General features: G+C 50.2%; 1 protein-coding gene across 2 annotated transcripts in view; it reads left to right on the forward strand.

Annotated features, from left to right (window-relative positions):
- The window catches only part of LOC123752144 (streptococcal hemagglutinin), a 297,057-nt gene that overhangs the window by 248,052 nt on the left and 27,132 nt on the right, over positions 1–21,873 (forward strand). The gene's annotated exons all lie outside the window — the stretch shown is intronic.

Consider the following 21,873-nt stretch of genomic DNA (forward strand, 5'->3'; position numbering starts at 1 on the left):
TGGTCACTCAGGTGAGTACAGGTGTTGGTGTGGTCACTCAGGTGAGTACAGGTGTTGTTGTGGTCACTCAGGTGAGTACAGGTGTTGTTGTGGTCACTCAGGTGAGTACACGTGTTGTTGTGGTCACTCAGGTGAGTACACGTGTTGTTGTGGTCACTCAGGTGAGTACAGGTGTTGTTGTGGTCACTCAGGTGAGTACAGGTGTTGTTGTGGTCACTCAGGTGAGTACAGGTGTTGTTGTGGTCACTCAGGTGAGTACAGGTGTTGTTGTGGTCACTCAGGTGAGTACAGGTGTTGTTGTGGTCACTCAGGTGAGTACAGGTGTTGTTGTGGTCACTCAGGTGAGTACAGGTGTTGTACCTGTGGTCACTCAGGTGAGTACAAATATAGTTCTGGAGGCAGACAATCTAGCGAGACCTGTTATCTCTGCTAAATTTAACAGACAAAATCAGTTGTGTCATGAGAGAGCCGGGAGAGATACACTGAACCTGTGTGTGTGTGTGTGTGTAGGTAAGGTGTAAACTGGGTATATTAGAACACCTTAACTACCAGGTGTTAAACTCCTCTATTTGTACCCTCTTGTTATACCCACCTTGAGTATACTTCACGCTCCCTCCTGTCAAACCCACCTTGAGTATACCTCATTCTCCTGTTATACCCACCTTGAGTATACCTCACTCTCCTGTTATACCCACCTTGAGTATACCTCACTCTCCTGTTATACCCACCTTGAGTATACCTCACTCTCCTGTTATACCCACCTTGAGTATACCTCATTCTCCTGTTATACCCACCTTGAGTATACCTCACGGGCAAGATGCTGCTGCCGTCAATGAGAGCAGCCTCTCCAGATCACCACATAACAGACAGACACACTTGTGTACCTGAATAACTGAGCTGAGTGGTAGACGCTAAACTGGACCATGTCATAACAAATGTTATTGCTTGCCTGAATGTTGTTTGTCAGCTGCGCCACAATTGTCGGAATTATGTGCGCACATCTGTTGCGTCCTGTTGCGTCCTGTTGCGTCCTGTTCCGTCCTGTTGCATCCTGTTGCGTCCTGTTGCATCCTGTTGCGTCCTGTTGCGTCCTGTTGCGTTCTGTTGCGTCCTGTTGCATCCTGTTGCGTCCTGTTGCGTCTTGTTGTATCCTGTTGCGTCCTGTTGCATCCTGTTGCGTTCTGTTGCGTCCTGTTGCATCCTGTTGCGTCCTGTTGCATCCTGTTGCGTCCTGTTGCATCCTGTTGCGTCCTGTTGCATCCTGTTGCGTCCTGTTGCATCCTGTTGCGTCCTGTTGCATCCTGTTGCGTCCTGTTGCATCCTGTTGCGTCCTGTTGCATCATGTTGCGTCCTGTTGCATCCTTTTGCGTCCTGTTAGTTGGAAGCGGGGAAAGTCTCCTTCATGACGCAAAGAGAAGACGCGAAATGTTTGTATGTAATAATTACGTGACAGAATTCTATGATAGATTTTTCTCTTGTCAGAACCTATTGAACGATTTAGATTGCCCCAGACATGGTTGCTTGCCCCAGACATGGCTGCTTGCCCCAGACATGGCTGCTTGCCCCAGACATGGCTGCTTGCCCCAGACATGGCTGCTTGCCCCCAGACATGGCTGCTTGCCCCAGACATGGCTGCTTGCCCCAGACATGGCTGCTTGCCCCAGACATGGCTGCTTGCCCCAGACATGGCTGCTTGCCCCAGACATATAGCTGCTTGCCCCAGACATGGCTGGCTGCCCCAGACATGGCTGGCTGCCCCAGACATGGCTGGCTGCCCCAGACATGGCTGGCTGCCCCAGACATGGCTGGCTGACCCAGACATGGCTGGCTGACCCAGACATGGCTGGCTGACCCAGACATGGCCGCTTGCCCAAGACATGGCTGCTTGCCCCAGACATGGCTGGCTGCCCCAGACATGGCTGGCTGCCCCAGACATGGCTGGCTGCCCCAGACATGGCTGCTTGCCCCAGACATGGCTGCTTGCCCCAGACATGGCTGCTTGCCCCAGACATGGCTGCTTGCCCCAGACATGGCTGGCTGCCCCAGACATGGCTGGCTGCCCCAGACATGGCTGCTTGCCCCAGACATGGCTGCTTGCCCCAGACATGGCTGCTTGCCCCAGACATGGCTGCTTGCCCAAGACATGGCTGCTTGCCCCAGACATGGCTGGCTGCCCCAGACATGGCTGGCTGCCCCAGACATGGCTGGCTGACCCAGACATGGCTGCTTGCCCCAGATATGGCTGCTTGCCCCAGACATGGCTGCTTGCCCCAGACATGGCTGCTTGCCCCAGACATGGCTGCTTGTCCCAGACATGGCTGGCTGCCCCAGACATGGCTGGCTGCCCCAGACATGGCTGGCTGCCCCAGACATGGCTGGCTGACCCAGACATGGCTGCTTGCCCAAGACATGGCTGCTTGCCCAAGACATGGCTGCTTGCCCCAGACATGGCTGGCTGCCCCAGACATGGCTGGCTGCCCCAGACATGGCTGCTTGCCCCAGACATGGCTGCTTGCCGCAGACATGGCTGGCTGCCCCAAACATGGCTGGCTGCCCCAGACATGGCTGACTGTACTTTTTGTGAAAAAAGAGGAAAACTTAAATGAGCAAATGTATTGAAATTAAATCCACGAACTAGTGCCTATGGATTTTAAGGAATTGATAATGTAATGAAAACATTAATAAGACTATATATTATAATTAAATTAAGAGTCAAACTCACTCGCACAAATTGGGGCGTAAAGACATTAAGAAACTATTATGTCACTAGCTCAATCATCCGATGATGCAGGTTCTTCATCAGAATAAATCATGGATATAAAATTATTTTATTGAACAGCGAAATAAACGTCAATTAAATTCATTTGGCCATTAAAGTAGATGGAAATTATCTGTAAGTATTAAATGGCTAATAAATGGTTATTAAATAAGTCGATTTTATTTTGAAGATCAATAATGCACTAATGGTTAGTACTACGAAATAGTTAAGACAGCTTAGCTGTATGGGTGACATAGAAGCACGCATCAGTGGTAGAGGCTTCACTAGGCTTGTCCAGACATGCCGTCCTGGACCACACGTGGAGGAAAGTCTTATCTTCCCTCGTGTTGCTCTGCACAAGCTGAAATTACAATGGATTTGTAAAAACTGTTTACTTCGAGAATAATTTCTCTATCTCTACATAAATGGAAGAGTGTGGTCCAGAATGGGGCTTACTTTTTGTTAAGAGGAGACTGTGTCATAACGACGAGCAAGTTTACACGTTTGTCATAAAGAGATCTCAATAAGTACCAAACCATGCAACTAAACCAATTATTGCTCGTCGAAACGACCATTTGATCGGTGCTGGAGTTACTGCGGTGCCCAGACATTCGCTGCTGCCTGAATGTCCTCTGTATGGCCAGTTAAATTACATAAACTCCATGCAACCTGGTCGGTAAGATGGCCGCTCTCACTCTCGCCTGGTAAGGCAGTGTGAGAATAATCACGTCTCCTCTCCTCCCTCCTGCTAGTCTCACTGACGCATGCACAAAAGCACGTAGTGATAAAAAGAAGAATTATTCTCCTAATGATTACTCTATTTTGTGAGGCAAAAAGGCTGTGTTTGATAATATAAAGAGGTGATGTTATATATATATTCTTGTCATATAATAATTAATAACAACTGAGTTCATATAGACGAGAAGTGGAGGTAGAATTTCATTCCTCCATGTTAACTCTGGGATAACAGAGATTACTGTTATCTTGTGATCTGCAGCTAATAACATGAATTAATATGATCACTGGTTTATATAGTATCAGTCAATAATTCTTAGCAAAGAATACTTATACGTAGTGAGAATAGAATTTAATTCTCTGGTATGTAGATATTATCTTTCCCAATACTAAGTGATATGAAGCACCCACGCCATGAAGTACAGATAGTCGGTAAAATATTTTGTGCAGTAGGAAAGAATTTAATATGATTAATCTACAAGTTAGTAATATTAGTAAATTACTGTGGATAATACAAGAATCATTTATTAGAATATTGAAATGACAAATAAGTGTTGAATATTTTGGCTGTCTAGTGGCTGCCCCAGCGCCATCTCTCGGGCAGCCACCAGACATAGCTGGCTGCTCCAGCGCCATCTCTCGGGCAGCCACCAGACATAGCTGGCTGCTCCAGCGCCATCTCTCGGGCAGCCACCAGACATAGCTGGCTGCTCCAGCGCCATCTCTCGGGCAGCCACCAGACATAGCTGGCTGCTCCAGCGCCATCTCTCGGGCAGCCACCAGACATAGCTGGCTGCTCCAGCGCCATCTCTCGGGCAGCCACCAGACATAGCTGGCTGCCCCAGCGCCATCTCTCGGGCAGCCACCAGACATAGCTGGCTGCCCCAGCGCCATCTCTGGGGCAGCCACCAGACATAGCTGGCTGCCCCAGCGCCATCTCTCGGGCAGCCACCAGACATAGCTGGCTGCTCCAGCGCCATCTCTCGGGCAGCCACCAGACATAGCTGGCTGCCCCAGCGCCATCTCTCGGGCAGCCACCAGACATAGCTGGCTGCCCCAGCGCCATCTCTCGGGCAGCCACCAGACATAGCTGGCTGCTCCAGAGATGGCTGGCTGCCCCAGAGATGGCTGGCTGGCCAAGCGAAGGCTGGCTGCCCCAGACATTGCTGGCTGCCCCAGAGATGGCTGGCTGCCCGAGAAATGGCTAGCTGCCAAAGAGATGGCTGGCTGCCCCAGGAAAGGCTGGCTGCCCCCAGAGATGGCTGGCAACCCCGAGATGGCTGGCTGTCCCAGGGATGGCTGGCTGCCCCAGAGATGGCTGGCTGCCCCAGAGATGGTTGACTGCCCCAGAGATGGCTAGCTGCCCTAGAGATAGTTGGCTGCCCCAGAGATGGTTAACTGCCCCAGAGATGGCTGACTGCCCCAGGAATGGCTGACTGCCCCAGAGATGGCTGGCTGCCCCAGAGATGGCTGACTGTCCCAGAGATGGCTGACTGCCCCAGAAATGGCTGACTGCCCCAGAAATGGCTGACTGCCCCAGAAATGGCTGGCAGCCCAGAGATGGCTGGCTGCCCCAGGAATGGCTGGCTGCCCCCAGAGATGGCTGGCTGCCCCAGGGATGGCTGGCTGCCCCCAGAGATGGCTGGCTGCCCCAGGAATGGCTGGCTGCCCCAGAGATGGCTGACTGCCCCAGAGATGGTTGACTGCCCCAGAGATGGCTGACTGCCCCAGGAATGGCTGGCTGCCCCAGAGATGGCTGACTGCCCCAGAGATGGCTGACTGCCCCAGAGATGGCTGACTGCCCCAGAGATGGCTGACTGCCCCAGAGAAGGCTGACTGCCCCAGAGATGGCTGGCTGCCCCAGAGATGGCTGGCTGCCCCAGAGATGGCTGGCTGCCCCAGAGATGGCTGGCTGCCCCAGAGATGGCTGGCTGCCCCAGAGATGGCTGGCTGCCCCAGAGATAGCTGACTGCCCCAGAGATGGCTTGCTGCCCCAGAGATGGTTGACTGCCCCAGAGATGGCTGGCTGCCCCAGAGATGGTTGACTACCCCAGAGATGGCTAGCTGCCCTAGAGATAGTTGGCTGCCCCAGAGATGGTTGACTGCCCCAGAGATGGCTGACTGCCCCATAGATGGGTAACTGCCCTAGAGATAGTTGGCTGCCCCAGAGATGGCTGACTGCCCCAGAGATGGCTGGCTGCCCCAGAGATGGCTGACTGCCCCAGAGATTGCTGACTGCCCCAGAGATAGCTGGCTGCCCCAGAGATGGTTGACTGCTCCAGAGATGGTTGACTGCCCCAGAGATGGTTGACTACCCCAGAGATGGCTAGCTGCCCTAGAGATAGTTGGCTGCCCCAGAGATAGTTGGCTGCCCCAGAGATGGCTGACTGCCCCAGAGATGGCTGGCTGCCCCAGAAATGGCTAGCTGCCCCAGAGATGGTTGACTGCCCCAGAAATTGCTAGCTGCTCCAGATATGGCTGACTGCCGCAGAGATGGCTGGCTGCCCAGAGATGGCTGGCTGCCCCAGGAATGTCTGGCTGCCCCAGAGATGGCTGGCTGCCCCAGAGATGGCTGACTGCCCCAGATATGGCTGACTGCCGCAGAGATGGCTGGCTGCCCAGAGATGGCTGGCTGCCCCAGGAATGTCTGGCTGCCCCAGAGATGGCTGGCTGCCCCAGAGATGGCTAACTGCCCTAGAGATAGCTGGCTGCCCCAGAGATGGCTGAGTTCCCCAGAGATGGCTGGTAGTCCCAGAGATGGCTGGCTGCCCCAGAGATGGCTGGCTGCCCCAGAGATGGCTGAGTGTCCCAGAGATGGCTGGCTGCCCCAGACATGGCTGACTGCCCCAGAGATGGCTGGCTGCCCCAGGGATGGCTGGCGTTCCACACTCACACGTAACTCGATGGAATAATATCAGTATCAATTAAGAGAACTGAGAAAAATAAAGGTAAGATTACAATATTAAAATTGGCTGATAACTTTTTCAGTAAGAAGTTTGGTGAATTTTGGGCTGAAATTATTACAATGAGATGGATGGATGCCGCCTCGGGGGGGGGGAGGGGGGAGGGGGCTTGTGGTGACGTTATCTCGCACATGACAGTTAGTCGATTGTTCGATGATTGATGAAGATTAAGCCGCCCAAGAGGTGGCATGGGCATGAATAGACCGCAGAACAGTTAGTCCTCTGGCTAAGTACTTCCTCACTACCAGTCAACCCTCAACCTGTCCTCACACTTGACGCACAGGTATTTTGACGCTCTCAAACACCAACACCAACATTCCCGGTGTTGTATATAGTAACATTAAACGCTCCGAAGCGCTCCGAAGTATTACTGTGTCCTCTGAGTAATGAGGAGTCAGCAAATCTTCATACATAATGGGCACATGTGGGAAAATATCCCATATTCAGTATTTTATATAAATTTTATACAATTAAGCCTACACTAAGAAAATTTATTTTCTGTTGATGTAGAAAATGTAATCAAACTAAATATACTGGAACAAGAACCATTGTGATTACTTTCTCCATCTTCGGGGGAGAAAACGCGATATAACGTCGCAATTAATACATAATACTGAGGGTATTGACGTCTCTGTTATATCTTCAACTTTACAGTCCCGGGGCTCAGTTACACTTGGTGAAATCTATGTAATTCCAATAATAAATAGTAATAGTAGTAGGCATCCTCCAGTCTCGGGAGACTATGGAGTTGCGCCCTGGTTGTCATTCCTGGTGCAGCGTCTGGTGTGACTGATGAGGCCAATCCCAGAGTGGCAGTCCATCCCACACCGAGCACAAACGAAGTCCGATTCTGGTCTGTCTTCCTGGCTACCGGCTTTCCTTCTCTGGCTCTTTGCCTCCTATTTCTTGGCAAGTGACTCCTCGAACTTGGAGAGACCTCTTTGAACAGACTGCCCCCAGTGTAACACCGTAAAGGTGTTTTGTATTTAAGCTATACATAGTTCAGGAGTCACAGACAAGGTTGAGAGGCGCCAGGTTGGCGGCCCCTAGTAATTAACATAGTCACACCTCTAGAGTGTTAATGACCACCAAGTGATCAATGTCAGGTCGTGTGAAATTGACCTGGTTTCTGCTAAGCTCATAATTGTAGCCGGGTATCCGGGTGGGTCCTTCAAACATGCCGCCAGTTTAAGGTGTGGCTTGGTAGAGTGCCTGGGGCTGTCTACTTGTGGGCGGAGTTAGCTACTTGGTCCCCAATATATACCCAGGGTACTGTACACTCCAGAGAATAGGAGAGCAGCCCAGCAGAGCAGAGGACAGTATAGCCAGGCAGGCTGTCAGCCGGACGGGAGAGACTGTCAACTGCAGACCCTCCCCTCCTCTCTATCCAGCTATAGGCAGACACTTGGTGAGTTGAACATGAAAGGTGACTTATTTCGTGTACTAAGAAGTTGTGTGATCTCTAGGGGACAGACAGCTGTAGTGACTCAAAGTTGTGTGTGGCGGCTCACATTGTTTATCTGGACATATTGAACCTTCAGTTCGATGGCTTGACTTCTAATATTTATCATGCTAAGTAAATACTTGATTCACTTACTTTTAATTTGATTTTAATTGTATTCCCGAGTTCTTGGAATTTCTTATATAATATGCCAACTAGAGTGTAGAGTGCTCTTGAGTTATAGACTTAACGAAGCTTACATAGGTACATGATACAGATAAAACATGCTATAATGACCTTTTTATGCATCTTTAAGAATTTTGTGAATATGACAAGTTCCATTCCTTGTTTTGTATGTAATGGACTAGAATGGATAGTGGCAGTCTACTTTCTACTTCTACTTATCTATCCTTCTACCTCTACCACTTCCTCTCCTACTCACTTCCTACTCCCTCTCCTCTCCTCTCCTCTCCCTCCGCCTCTCTTCCCCCCTGTCCCTTTCACCTGACGACCCTCCTTACTCCTCCCCACCCACTCCTCCCTCCTCCCTCACCCCAAACCCTCACTAATTACTTCATTATTCCTCTCTTTCCTTTCGGTTCTCTTATACGTTCATGGCAGTGAACTGTTCTAGAGTTCCCTAGAGTCGCGAGGAGCTGATCACGTTACAATGCCTTGTGTTCGTGACATCTAGGTAATCAAATACCTGGGTCACAAGGTGTTGAATTGGAGAGGCTGCAGGAGGGACTCTAGGGGCAGCACTGGAATAGTTAACTAGGAGGTGGAATAATGGAAAAAAGAGACCTATTCCCCCCCCCCCCCCCCCCCCCCGTAACACCAGGCTGAACGGTCTGCGGCCAGTGTTTCCCACGTACCAAGATCAACGTCCATGGCTTTCAGGTCCCTCTTGCATACGTCTTTGTACCGTAGCTGGGAATTATAAATAATATAAGTCCAAAATCTACTCATATCTAATAATAGAATAAATTTTAACCGCATCGCGCCGAAGAAAACGGGACGGGGGAGGATAGAGAGGGAGACTCCGTTGTGTGGTTCAGGAGACCCACGCGGGAGCACCTCTCATGTCCTTAGTGTTACTCCTGTGTTACGCTGCCCTGCCACCCTGTCACGCTGGGAAGACCCTCTGGGAAGACCCTCTGGGAAGACCCTCTGGGAAGACACTCTGGGAAGTACCTCTGCGTCATACATTCTGTATCTAGTTTTACAGTGAACCGGACAGTGAAACTTGTATTCACCTAGTTGTGCTTGCGGGGGTTGAGCTTTGCTCTTTCTGTCCGCCTCTTAACTGCATGTCAATAAACTGTTTCTACTACTACTATTTTTCCCCCACACCACACACACACACCAGGATGGAGCCCGTGACAGCTGACTAACTCCCAGGTACCTATTTACTGCTAGGTAACAGGGGCATAGGGTGAACTCTGCCCATCGTTTCTCGCCGGCGCCCGGGATCGAACCCAGGATCACGTGACCAGCGTGCTGTCGGCTCGGCCACCAGTTCCCGCGCAGAGCACCTGCGCCAGTCTCACGGGGTAAGGATCTCACTCTCAATCAACAATCAAATTAAATGTGTTTAATATTAACCGTCTTGTCGGCACTAACTGCTGTTAAGGTGTGATCACACTACCTGGGATGTCGTGGTAACCTTACCCAGTAAAGTGACGCCATTAACACCTATTGTCGGCCATGAGAGACCGGGCCTCACGTGACGACTACGTCCCGGTATTCGTGATGACTACGTGACCAGTGATTATACTCCAACTGTTCCCGAACTCACGTCCTCTGTCCCATATGTACTTCTTCACGCTTCGTCCAGCGGGGCTATCTACCACAGCTGCCAGTCTACCACAGCTGCCAGTCTACCACAGCAGCCAGTCTACCACAGCAGCCAGTCTACCACAGCTGCCAGTCTACCACAGCTGCCAGTCTACCACAGCTGCCAGTCTACCACAGCTGCCAGTCTACCACAGCAGCCAGTCTACCACAGCAGCCAGTCTACCACAGCTGCCAGTCTACCACAGCTGCCAGTCTACCACAGCTGCCCGTCTACCACAGCAGCCAGTCTACCACAGCAGCCAGTCTACCACAGCAGCCAGTCTCTCTCCTGTTGATTGACGGTTGAGAGGCGGGACCAAAGAGCCAGAGCTCAACCCCCGCAAACACAACTAGGTGAGTACAACTAGGTGAGTACCACAGCAGCCAGTCTACCACAGCAGCCAGTCTACCACAGCTGCCAGTCTACCACAGCAGCCAGTCTACCACAGCTGCCAGTCTACCACAGCAGCCAGTCTACCACAGCAGCCAGTCTACCACAGCAGCCAGTCTACCACAGCTGCCAGTCTACCACAGCTGCCAGTCTACCACAGCTGCCAGTCTACCACAGCAGCCAGTCTACCACAGCAGCCAGTCTACCACAGCAGCCAGTCTACCACAGCTGCCAGTCTACCACAGCTGCCAGTCTACCACAGCAGCCAGTCTACCACAGCTGCCAGTCTACCACACCTGCCAGTCTACCACACCTGCCAGTCTACCACACCTGCCAGTCTACCACACCTGCCAGTCTACCACACCTGCCAGTCTACCACAGCTGCCAGTCTACCACAGCTGCCAGTCTACCACAGCAGCCAGTCTATCACAGCAGCCAGTCTACCACAGCTGCCAGTCTACCATAACTGCCAGTCTACCACAGCTGCCAGTCTACCACAGCTGCCAGTCTACCACAGCTGCCAGTCTACCACAGCAGCCAGTCTATCACAGCAGCCAGTCTACCACAGCTGCCAGTCTACCATAACTGCCAGTCTACCACAGCTGCCAGTCTACCACAGCTGCCAGTCTACCACAGCAGCCAGTCTACCATAGCTGCCAGTCTACCACACCTGCCAGTCTACCACACCTGCCAGTCTACCACAGCTGCCAGTCTACCACAGCAGCCAGTCTACCACAGCTGCCAGTCTACCACAGCTGCCAGTCTATCACAGCAGCCAGTCTACCACAGCTGCCAGTCTACCACAGCTGCCAGTCTACCACAGCTGCCAGTCTACCACAGCTGCCAGTCTACCACAGCTGCCAGTCTACCACAGCTGCCAGTCTACCACAGCAGCCAGTCTACCACAGCAGCCAGTCTACCACAGCAGCCAGTCTACCACAGCTGCCAGTCTACCACAGCTGCCAGTCTACCACAGCTGCCAGTCTACCACAGCTGCCAGTCTACCACAGCTGCCAGTCTACCACAGCAGCCAGTCTACCACAACTGCCAGTCTACCACAGCTGCCAGTTTACCACAGCTGCCAGTCTACCACAGCTGCCAGTCTACCACAGCTGCCAGTGGTCGTCATGAAAGGTCAAATGCTCGTTAACTCAACGATCAAATCCCCGGTATATAACTGGCCAACTGCCAACACGCCCTCAATACGTAGCCTAGTATAAGCTTCGCCTAAATATACACAATGTGGTAATATATACAGCTGTGTCTCTATGTGTGACAACATTAACGAGTCTACGCTCGCTGAAAGCTGAGCAAACCTGTAGATGAGCAGCTGACTTGCAGCGGGTCGTTCCATTGGTCTAAGAACCGTACTATCAATTCCAGGGCACGAGAGGCCAGTTGAGTTGTCTCAAGAGGCTGGAATTGTTGTCTGTGTACTCACCTAGTTGTGCTCGCAGAGGTTGAGCTCTGGCTGGGTGTGCTGTGTCGCCACCTGCTCCTACAACCCCTCGCCACACATAACTTCCTCCGGGATTCGTTAAACGCTTACAGATTCACTCGCGAAACCTTTACATCTTTCCTTGATCATGGCGGCTAAGTCTGTCTGTATTAAACAGTTTACGAGCTTGCAGACCTCGCACCCAACGTTGTTATTCTTATGGTCGACCTCGGAGCGCTTCGCACCTCGTAAACTGCTTCATGAATATAAACTAAGTCGTCATGACGGAGGGAAGATGCAGAGGTTTCGTAGGTGGCCAGGGGAACACTTGGTGAGTCCTCTCTCAGCGGGGGAGGAGGCGTGAGTGTCCCTAGACACCACCAGCGTCCTCACGGCCCAACCAGCTCTCACCTTCCTGTAACAACCCACCTGCTCTCCCTCCGTGATGGTCCAACCCGTCCTCTTAAAAATAACGTCACTTTAGGCCCGTATGCGCACTATGGCCAAATTTGGACGTAAATTGAAATGAAATCGACTCACAAAAGTGACGTACTGTTCCGTTTTCTGTTTGAGTCGTCCGGCTTACTCGGCCAGCTTAGAAAAGGAAACTTTCCATTAACGTTTTTCATAACGTTTTGAAACTTTATGAGAATTTCCTGCCCACCTAACCTACCAGAGGACCTTAACTTACCGTTGCTGAAAAAAAAAATCCCAAATTTATTTTATATTTTTTTTCATTTTCAAATTACGTCCATATTCGGCCATACGGCCGTGAGGGTTATGAGGGAGGTGAGGGTTGTGAGGGAGGTGAGGGTTGTGAGGGTTATGAGGGAGGTGAGGGTTGTGAGGGAGGTGAGGGTTGTGAGGGAGGTGAGGGTTGTGAGGGAGGTGAGGGTTGTGAGGGAGGTGAGGGTTATGAGGGAGGTGAGGGTTGTGAGGGAGGTGAGGGTTATGAGGGAGGTGAGGGTTATGAGGGAGGTGAGGGTTGTGAGGGAGGTGAGGGTTGTGAGGGAGGTGAGGGTTGTGAGGGAGGTGAGGGTTATGAGGGAGGTGAGGGTTATGAGGGAGGTGAGGGAGGTGAGGGTTATGAGGGAGGTGAGGGTTGTGAGGGAGGTGAGGGTTGTGAGGGAGGTGAGGGTTGTGAGGGAGGTGAGGGTTATGAGGGAGGTGAGGGTTATGAGGGAGGTGAGGGTTGTGAGGGAGGTGAGGGTTATGAGGGAGGTGAGGGTTGTGATGGAGGTGAGGGTTGTGATGGTTGTGAGGGAGGTGAGGGTTGTGAAGGAGGTGAGGGTTGTGAGGGTTGTGATGGAGGTGAGGGTTGTGAGGGTTGTGAGGGAGGTGAGGGTTATGAGGGAGGTGAGGGAGGTGAGGGTTGTGAGGGAGGTGAGGGAGGTGAGGGAGGTGAGGGTTGTGAAGGAGGTGAGGGTTATGAGGGAGGTGAGGGTTGTGATGGAGGTGAGGGTTGTGATGGTTGTGAGGGAGGTGAGGGTTGTGAAGGAGGTGAGGGTTGTGAGGGTTGTGATGGAGGTGAGGGTTGTGAGGGTTGTGAGGGAGGTGAGGGTTATGAGGGAGGTGAGGGTTGTGAGGGAGGTGAGGGAGGTGAGGGTTGTGAGGGAGGTGAGGGTTGTGAGGGAGGTGAGGGAGGTGAGGGTTGTGAGGGAAGTGAGGGTTGTGAGGGTTGTGATGGAGGTGAGGGTTGTGAGGGTTGTGAGGGAGGTGAGGGTTGTGAAGGAGGTGAGGGTTGTGAGGGAGGTGAGGGTTGTGAGGGAGGTGAGGGTTGTGAGGGAGGTGAGGGTTGTGAGGGTTGTGATGGAGGTGAGGGTTGTGAGGGTTGTGAGGGAGGTGAGGGTTATGAGGGAGGTGAGGGAGGTGAGGGTTATGAGGGAGGTGAGGGTTGTGAGGGAGGTGAGGGAGGTGAGGGTTGTGAGGGTTGTGAGGGAGGTGAGGGTTATGAGGGAGGTGAGGGTTATGAGGGAGGTGAGGGTTATGAGGGAGGTGAGGGAGGTGAGGGTTGTGAGGGAGGTGAGGGTTATGAGCGAGGTGAGGGTTGTGTGGGAGGTGAGGGTTGTGATGGAGGTGAGGGTTGTGAGGGAGGTGAGGGTTGTGAGGGAGGTGAGGGTTATGAGCGAGGTGAGGGTTGTGTGGGAGGTGAGGGTTGTGATGGAGGTGAGGGTTGTGAGGGAGGTGAGGGTTATGAGGGAGGTGAGGGTTGTGAAGGAGGTGAGGGTTGTGAGGGTTGTGAAGGAGGTGAGGGTTATGAGGGAGGTGAGGGTTGTGAAGGAGGTGAGGGTTGTGAAGGAGGTGAGGGTTGTGAGGGTTATGAGGGTTGTGAGGGAGGTGAGGGAGGTGAGGGAGGTGAGGGTTGTGAGGGAAGTGAGGGTTGTGAGGGTTATGAGGGTTATGAGGGAGGTGAGGGTTGTGAGGGAGGTGAGGGTTATGAGGGAGGTGAGGGTTGTGAGGGAGGTGAGGGTTATGAGGGAGGTGAGGGTTATGAGGGAGGTGAGGGTTGTGAGGGAGGTGAGGGTTGTGAGGGAGGTGAGGGTTGTGAGGGAGGTGAGGGTTGTGAGGGAGGTGAGGGTTATGAGGGAGGTGAGGGTTGTGAGGGAGGTGAGGGAGGTGAGGGTTATGAGGGAGGTGAGGGTTGTGAGGGAGGTGAGGGTTGTGAGGGAGGTGAGGGTTGTGAGGGTTGTGTGGGAGGTGAGGGTTGTGAGGGAGGTGAGGGTTGTGAGGGAGGTGAGGGTTATGAGGGTTATGAGGGAGGTGAGGGTTATGAGGGAGGTGAGGGTTGTGAGGGAGGTGAGGGTTGTGAGGGAGGTGAGGGTTGTGAGGGAGGTGAGGGTTATGAGGGAGGTGAGGGTTGTGAGGGAGGTGAGGGTTGTGAGGGAGGTGAGGGTTGTGAGGGAGGTGAGGGAGGTGAGGGTTGTGAGGGTTGTGAGGGAGGTGAGGGTTGTGAGGGTTGTGAGGGAGGTGAGGGTTGTGAGGGAGGTGAGGGAGGTGAGGGAGGTGAGGGTTGTGAGGGAAGTGAGGGTTGTGAGGGTTGTGAGGGAGGTGAGGGTTGTGAGGGAGGTGAGGGTTGTGAGGGAGGTGAGGGTTGTGAGGGAGGTGAGGGTTGTGAGGGAGGTGAGGGTTGTGAGGGAGGTGAGGGTTATGAGGGAGGTGAGGGTTGTGAGGGAGGTGAGGGTTGTGAGGGAGGTGAGGGAGGTGAGGGTTGTGTGGGAGGTGAGGGTTATGAGGGAGGTGAGGGTTGTGAGGGAGGTGAGGGTTATGAGGGAAGTGAGGGTTGTGAGGGAGGTGAGGGTTGTGAGGGTTGTGTGGGAGGTGAGGGTTGTGAGGGAGGTGAGGGTTGTGAGGGAGGTGAGGGTTATGAGGGAGGTGAGGGTTGTGAGGGAGGTGAGGGTTGTGAGGGTTGTGTGGGAGGTGAGGGTTGTGAGGGAGGTGAGGGTTGTGAGGGAGGTGAGGGTTGTGAGGGAGGTGAGGGTTATGAGGGAGGTGAGGGTTGTGAGGGAGGTGAGGGTTGAGATGGAGGTGAGGGACCAACTCGGCCACTGCCACTCTCTCACTCATAATTGTTATAACTGTACTGGAGGTAAACCTGGACACACACACACACACGCACACACACACACACGCACACACCTACAAAAGTGGAAGCAGGGAAGACCCCCATAATTATAGACCTGTATCATTGACAAGTGTAATAGTCAAAATATTGGAAAAAATAATTAAAACTAAATGGGTAGAACACCTGGAGAGAAATGATATAATATCAGACAGTGTTGGGATCGAACTGTCGACAACCCAACACATTTAAAATAGGTTTGTTCTGAGTGTATCTTGTTTCGTTGTAATATAACGGTGAACATAAATTTGATCAGGTGTCAGCCTCAGCCGGACCTATTGTCAGGTGCGACACACTGTGCTGAGGTCTGACAAAGGACAAGAAATAAGTTCGTATAAAAACTTCATCATGGATATATTCGGATATATCTCGATCCACATTATATACAATATATTACATATATATATATTAAGGCATTGTACACAAGTACAGTAAGATATATATATAGACAGAGACTGCGACCATGAAATGGTCGTCTCCTGTCCGACTGTTCTTCCCACTTATAGATCATCCACTTTTCCGTAATTAGGACCACTATTCGGACACTGTGTGTTACCTCAACGCCTCTAACTATCAATGGCGGTGCCTTCCACGACCTCAGAGACGTCTACCATGCCGCTAGGTCCTCACGTCCTTTTCCTTTGGTGAGGGTGGAGCATACTGGAACAGTTGGGTCAGTTGGTCAAACATCCGACAGTGACGACAGCATGTAGACTGAATGGAGGGGAGTAGAGGTCTGTCTCTCCACATGCTCCGGCCAGCACTCGTTACCTCGCCCGGTGGTTCTGGTTGGCTAACAGAAATTCCCGCCACCGGACGAGCCATACCGTGCTGACCGTTAACGACCTCCACGGTCGTTAACCTCGTTCTTCCTGTAATAATGAACGTATTACTAATAAATAACTGCCTTTATGCGACGAAATAACACGATACGATATTTCGTAACAACAGACAATATGGTTTTCGATCTGGAAGATCCTGTGTATCGAATTTACTCAGTTTCTATGATCGAGCAACAGAGATATTACAAGAAAGAGATGGTTGGGTTGACTGCATCTATCTGGACCTAAAAAAGGCTTTTGACAGAGTTCCACATAAGAGGTTGTTCTGGAAACTGGAAAATATTGGAGGAGTGACAGGTAAGCTTCTAACATGGATGAAAAATTTTCTGACTGATAGAAAAATGAGGGCAGTGATCAGAGGCAATGTATCGGACTGGAGAAATGTCACAAATGGAGTACCACAGGGTTCAGTTCTTGCACCAGTGATATTTATTGTCTACATAAATGATCTACCAGTTGGTATACAGAATTATATGAACATGTTTGCTGATGATGCTAAGATAATAGGAAGGATAAGAAACTTAGATGATTGTCATGCCCTTCAAGATGACCTGGACAAAATAAGTATATGGAGCACCACTTGGCAAATGGAATTTAATGTTAATAAATGCCATGTTATGGAATGTGGAATAGGAGAACATAGACCCCACACAACCTATATATTATGTGAGAAATCTTTAAAGAATTCTGATAAAGAAAGAGATCTACGGGTGGTTCTAGATAGAAAACTATCACCTGAGGACCACATAAAGAATATTGTTCGAGGAGCCTATGCTACACTTTCTAACTTCAGAATTGCTTTTAAGTACATGGATGGCGATATACTAAAGAATTTGTTCACGACTTTTGTTAGGCCAAAGCTAGAATATGCAGCGGTTGTGTGGTGCCCATATCTTAAGAAGCACATCAACAAACTGGAAAAGGTGCAAAGACATGCTAATAAGTGGCTCCCAGAACTGAAGGGCAAGAGCTACGAAGAGAGGTTAGAGGCATTAAATATGCCAAAACTGGAAGACAGAAGAAAAAGAGGTGATATGATCACTACATACAAAATAGTAACAGGAATTGATAAAATCGATAGGGAAGATTTCCTGAGACCTGGAACTTTAAGAACAAGAGGTCATAGATATAAACTAGCTAAACACAGATGCCGAAGAAATGTAAGAAAATTCATTTTCGCAAATAGAGTGGTAGACGGTTGGAACAAGTTAAGTGAGAAGGTGGTGGAGGCCAAGACCATCAGTAGTTTCAAAGCGTTATATGACAAAGAGTGCTGGGAAGACGGGACACCACGAGCGTAGCTCTCATCCTGTAACTACACTTAGGTAATTACACTTAGGTAATTACACACACACACACACACACACACACACACACACACACACACACACACACACACACACACACACACACACACACACACACACACACACACACTATTTTTGTGTGTTTAGTTTATTAGTGAACTTCTCCACTAATGAGAAGAGTTGTGACAGATGAGTATTGTAGGATCCTCCAAGTGAACCTGGACAGGTTGCAGAGATGGTCAGATAAATGGCTACTGGAGTTCAACACGAGTAAATGTAAAGTTTTGGAAATGGGAGTAGGTGATAGGCGATCAAAGGGAAAGTACACAATGAAGGGGAACTGCCTAACTGTAATGATTCAGGAAAGAGACCTGCGAGTGGACGTAACACCTAACCTAACTCCTGTGGCACATATAAATAGGATAACGACAGCAGCGTACTCTACACTGGCATAAGTTAGAACATCATTCAAATACCTAAGTAAGGAGGCATTTAGGGCGTTTTACACTGCCTACGTGAGGCCAGTCTTAGAGTATGCTGCGCCATCATGGAGTCCCCACCTGAAGAAACACATAAGGAAACTGGAAAAGGCTCAGAAGTTTGCGACGAGGCTCGTCCCGGAGTTACAAGAAGAGCTCCTGAAGGAACTGAACCTTACGACACAATTAAAAAGTAGGAAGAGGGGGGATATGATAGGAACGTATAAAATACTTAGGGGGAATTGACAAAGGAGCACATTGTGGAAGCAAACACTATTCACAGCTTTAAAACTAGGTACGATAGCGAACTAGGACAGGAGACATTGCTGTTAACAACCGGCGGGTAGAAAGGCGAGACCTAAGAACCAACGCTCGATCCTGCAGACACAAATAGGTGAAAACAAATAGGTGAGTACACTCATACACACTCACACTCACTCATACTCACTCACACGCCCTCATATACACTCACACTTACTCATACACACTCACACTCACTCATACACACTCATACTCACTCATACAAACTCACACTCACTCATACAAACTCACACTCACTCATACACACTCACACTCACTCATGCACACTTACACTCACTCACACACACACTCACACTCTTTCATACACACTCACACTCACTCATGCACACTTACACTCACTCATACACACTCACACTCACTCATACACACTCACACTCACTCATGCACACTTACACTCACTCATACACACTCACACTCACTCATACACACTCACGCTCACTCATGCACACTCACACTCACTCATACACACTCACACTCACTCATACATACTCACACTCATTCATACACACTCACGCTCACTCATGCACACTCACACTCACTCATACACACTCACACTCACTCATACACACTCACACTCACTCATACACACTCACACTCCCTCATACTCACTCACACTCATTCATACACACTCACACTCCCTCATACACACTCACACTCACTCATACACACTCACACTCACTCATACACACACACTCACTCATACACACTCACACTCACTCATGCACACTTACACTCACTCATACACACTCACACTCACTCATACACACTCACGCTCACTCATGCACACTCACACTCACTCATACACACTCACACTCACTCATACATACGCACACTCATTCATACACACTCACACTCACTCATGCACACTTACACTCACTCATACACACTCACACTCACTCATACACACTCACACTCACTCATGCACACTTACACTCACTCACACACACACTCACACTCTTTCATACACACTCACACTCACTCATGCACACTTACACTCACTCATACACACTCACACTCACTCATACACACTCACACTCACTCATGCACACTTACACTCACTCATACACACTCACACTCACTCATACACACTCACGCTCACTCATGCACACTCACACTCACTCATACACACTCACACTCACTCATACATACTCACACTCATTCATACACACTCACGCTCACTCATGCACACTCACACTCACTCATACACACTCACACTCACTCATACACACTCACACTCACTCATACACACTCACACTCCCTCATACTCACTCACACTCATTCATACACACTCACACTCCCTCATACACACTCACACTCACTCATACACACTCACACTCACTCATACACACACACTCACTCATACACACTCACACTCACTCATGCACACTTACACTCACTCATACACACTCACACTCACTCATACACACTCACGCTCACTCATGCACACTCACACTCACTCATACACACTCACACTCACTCATACATACGCACACTCATTCATACACACTCACACTCACTCATGCACACTTACACTCACTCATACACACTCACACTCACTCATACACACTCACACTCACTCATACACACTCACACTCTCTCATACAAACTCACACTCATTCATACACACTCACACTCCCTCATACACACTCACACTCACTCATACACACTCACTCATACACACTCACACTCACTCATACACACTCACACTCCCTCATGCACACTCACACTCACTCATACACACTCACAATCCCACATACACACTCACACTCACTCATTCACACTCCCACATACACACTCACACTCCCACATACACACTCACACTCACTCATACACACTCACACTCACTCATACACACTCACACTCACTCATGCACACTCACACTCACTCATACACACTCACAATCCCACATACACACTCACACTCACTCATACACACTCACACTCACTCATGCACACTCACACTCACTCATACACACTCACAATCCCACATACACACTCACACTCACTCATACACACTCACAATCCCACATACACACTCACACTCACTCATACACAATCACACTCATTCATACACACTCACACTCACTCATACACACTCACACTCCCTCATACACACTCACACTCACTCATATACACTCACAATCCCACATACACACTCACACTCACTCATACACACTCACACTCACTCATACACACTCACACTCACTCATACACACTCACAATCCCACATACACACTCACACTCACTCATACACACTCACAATCCCACATACACACTCACACTCACTCATACACAATCACACTCATTCATACACACTCACACTCACTCATACACACTCACACTCCCTCATACACACTCACACTCACTCATACACACTCACAATCCCACATACACACTCACACTCACTCATACACACTCACAATCCCACATACACACTCACACTCACTCATACACAATCACACTCATTCATACACACTCACACTCCCTTATACACACTCACATTCCCTCATGCACACTCACACTCATTCATACACACTCACAATCCCACATACACACTCACACTCACTCATGCACACTTACACTCCCTTATACACACTCACACTCACTCATACACACTCACACTCATTCATACACACTCACACTCACTCATACACACTCACACTCACTCATGCACACTCACACTCTCTCATACACACTCACAATCCCACATACACACTCACACTCCCTTATACACACTCACACTCACTCATACACACTCACACTCCCTCATACACACTCACACTTATTCATACACACACCTGCTGTCTTACCAGCAGTCAACACACACCTGCTGTCTTACCAGCAGTCAACACACACCTGCTGTCTTACCAGCAGTCAACACACACCTGCTGTCTTACCAGCAGTCAACACACACCTGCTGTCTTACCAACAGTCAACACACACCTGCTGTCTTACCAGCAGTCAACACACACCTGCTGTCTTACCAGCAGTCAACACACACCTGCTGTCTTACCAACAGTCAACACACACCTGCTGTCTTACCAGCAGTCAACACACACCTGCTGTCTTACCAGCAGTCAACACACACCTGCTGTCTTACCAGCAGTCAACACACACCTGCTGTCTTACCAGCAGTCAACACACACCTGCTGTCTTACCAACAGTCAACACACACCTGCTGTCTTACCAGCAGTCAACACACACCTGCTGTCTTACCAACAGTCAACACACACCTGCTGTCTTACCAGCAGTCAACACACACCTGCTGTCTTACCAGCAGTCAACACACACCTGCTGAAGATTAAAAGAAAACTTGAATATATCGAAGTTTGTCCCGAGACTGTTTCTAGACTTAAGGTGTTCGGGACACGAGGAAAGTCTTAAGGTGTTTGGGACACGAGGAGAGTCTTAAGGTGTTCGGGACACGAGGAAAGTCTTAAGGTGTTCGGGACACGAGGAGAATCTTAAGGTGTTCGGGACACGAGGAAAGTCTTAAGGTGTTCGGGGCACGAGGAGAGTCTTAAGGTGTTCGGGACACGAGGAGAATCTTAAGGTGTTCGGGACACGAGGAAAGTCTTAAGGTGTTCGGGGCACGAGGAGAGTCTTAAGGTGTTCGGGACACGAGGAAAGTCTTAAGGTGTTCGGGGCACGAGGAGAGTCTTAAGGTGTTCGGGACACGAGGAGAGTCTTAAGGTGTTCGGGACACGAGGAGAGTCTTAAGGTGTTCGGGACACGAGGAGAGTC

Source organism: Procambarus clarkii, chromosome 44 (assembly GCF_040958095.1).
Source record: "Procambarus clarkii isolate CNS0578487 chromosome 44, FALCON_Pclarkii_2.0, whole genome shotgun sequence".
Taxonomy (NCBI): domain Eukaryota; kingdom Metazoa; phylum Arthropoda; class Malacostraca; order Decapoda; family Cambaridae; genus Procambarus; species Procambarus clarkii.